The sequence below is a fragment of the Harmonia axyridis genome, chromosome X (assembly GCF_914767665.1).
Source record: "Harmonia axyridis chromosome X, icHarAxyr1.1, whole genome shotgun sequence".
In the NCBI taxonomy this organism is placed as follows: Eukaryota; Metazoa; Arthropoda; class Insecta; order Coleoptera; family Coccinellidae; genus Harmonia; species Harmonia axyridis.
In genome coordinates, this window is record NC_059508.1 from 31,547,689 (window position 1) to 31,550,188 (window position 2,500).

Consider the following 2,500-nt stretch of genomic DNA (forward strand, 5'->3'; position numbering starts at 1 on the left):
CTTTCGGGTCCCAGCGTGTACGCTCTTGGTGCGCCTCCTCTCGCAATGAGAATGAGGCGCCCCGGGAATGCGGGTCAGTCATGGAGACCGACCATCTTCCCTTAGTTCACATAAAGTGAACCGTTACTTTCATTGCGCCTTTAGGTTTAGTGATTCCCAATGACTCGCGCACACGCTAGACTCCTTGGTCCGTGTTTCAAGACGGGTCCTGAAAGTACCCAAAGCAATAGCGTCGCTGATCGGCGTTTCAAGAGGTCTGTCCAAGAACACCGCGGCGAACAGTCGCAAACGGACGGAATCGGCACTAGGTCCGATCGCCATCACAATTCACATACTTGCCACGGGCCGGACGCGAACTAAGTCGCGGCCTCCCGCCATCAGTAAACCGTCGAGCGAGCTGTTCGGAAACCCAGTGTCCGTAAACATCGGAAAATCCGAGCTCACGGGCTACACTCGAGACCGTAGAACAGCACCCAACGGATCGCGACGACCTACTAGGGGAGAAGTGCACGCGTCCGAAGCCGGAGATGAACCGAAGGGAACAGCCAACGCGAACGTCGCCGTTTCCACAGTCAGTAAATCCCAACAACAGGCGCGAATGAATCTCCCCATTCGACCTTTCGGGTTTCTCAGGTTTACCCCTGAACGGTTTCACGTACTCTTGAACTCTCTCTTCAAAGTTCTTTTCAACTTTCCCTCACGGTACTTGTTCGCTATCGGTCTCGTGGTTATATTTAGCCTTAGATGGAGTTTACCACCCACTTAGGGCTGCACTCTCAAGCAACCCGACTCTAAGAAGAGATCCTCTAGCAAGCCGCAGCGGTCGCTACGGGCCTGGCACCCTCTATGGGCGATGGCCCCATTCAAGATGGACTTGAACGCGCCGCGAACTCGCCAGATAATGGATCCTTCCAAACACCACATCTCCCGGCGACCGGTTACGATCGCGGGATTCAGTGCTGGGCTAATCCCTGTTCGCTCGCCGCTACTAAGGGAATCCTAGTTAGTTTCTTTTCCTCCGCTTAATAATATGCTTAAATTCAGCGGGTAGTCTCACCTGTCCTGAGGTCGTATGTTCAAATCATCGAAACGTTCCGAAACTAACCTTTGGCGGCTCATAAAATCACGTACCTTACGCGAGGGAGTTAGCCTACTCAAAGGCGTCTATTATCTCCTGCTCCGTATGGCGGATCATGCGAATCCAAGCAAAGTGCTTCGGTGTTTCGGGGGTGCGCTCATGAAAGCTCATCCGCAACGCGCGACAACTGGCACATTAAAGCGATCGGACGTCGTTCAGATTTCTCGGACACGACGATCGCATGTCTACAGTCATGGGCGCAGATCGAGCAATACCACGACACCACAATATATGCTTTCGCAATTCAAGACGGCGCGTTACGAAAACAACTCCTCATCATTCCAACACACGAGGCGTCGAAACGACAGAACGTTGATCGTCACGCGGCAAACCGTCCAACTCGCCCAAATGACCTTCGGTACAGGATCAACGTTAGACGACCTTTACGTCGTCACTTCGTCAAGCCATAACGTCTGGCCGGGCAGTCTTTGTAATGGAACCGACCCTCAGTCAGGAGTGGTCCGAGGACAGTGTCCGAGGACCGCAATGTGCGTTCGAAATGTCGATGTTCATGTGTCCTGCAGTTCGCATGTTGACGCGCAATTAGCTGCGTTCTTCATCGACCCACGAGCCAAGTGATCCACCGTTCAGGGTAATCTTTTATGTTCGATTTCTCGGTACTAGTCGCAATGGACTTTCCCTCGAAATACGAGACGCCAACTGCGAACCTCCTCGAGAATGACATTCCAATGACTGAGACGACCCACTGAAGGGTCAATACGTCAGTCGATCGGCGCAAAATCTTCGGTTCAACTAGTTTGCGTACTAATCTAGTGACAATTATCGTAAAAAATTCGGACGGAGACAAACGTCGCAGACAATCCCGAAAGAGCATAAAAACGCTAATGTAACGGGCGTCGCACAACGTCGACGTCTTCGTCCCTGGAATAGATCGTCCTACCGAAGTCCGTAGACAACGGTAACGACTGATCGATTTCGGGCGAGAATCTTTAAAACCTGCAGCCGGCTCCTCGTTCCGTGCCAAACACGAAACTTCGCCCAGCCACGAACGCGGCAATCCAAGCGCTTCGAATCCTTATTCCGAGCACATCACGAGACTTCGCCCAACTACGAACGTCAGCATAAGCAGCCGGCTCCTCGTTCCATCAAGGAACTTCGCCCAACCACAAACGCCGACATAAGCGGCCGGCTCCTCATTTCGTGAGCATCTCTAAACATGGACCTACAACGAAGGCTGCACACACGTGCGGCCGGCTCCTCGTTTCGAGGATATCACAAGACTTCGCCCAACCACGAACGTCAGCATAAGCAGCCGGCTCCTCGTTCCGTCAAGGAACTTCGCCCAACCACAAACGCCGACATAGGCGGCCGGCTCCTCATCTCGTAAACATCACGAAACTT

General features: G+C 52.9%; 1 non-coding gene and 1 pseudogene across 1 annotated transcript; both read right to left on the reverse strand.

The window, feature by feature from the left end:
- LOC123688098 overlaps positions 1-1,071 on the reverse strand; it is a 5,337-nt pseudogene extending 4,266 nt beyond the window's left edge.
- A 507-nt stretch (positions 1,072-1,578) lies between these two features.
- LOC123686811 lies at positions 1,579-1,733 on the reverse strand. Its single transcript, XR_006748568.1, has one exon. It is a non-coding gene; the product is annotated as a 5.8S ribosomal RNA (ribosomal RNA).
- Between the last annotated feature and the right edge of the window lie 767 nt (positions 1,734-2,500).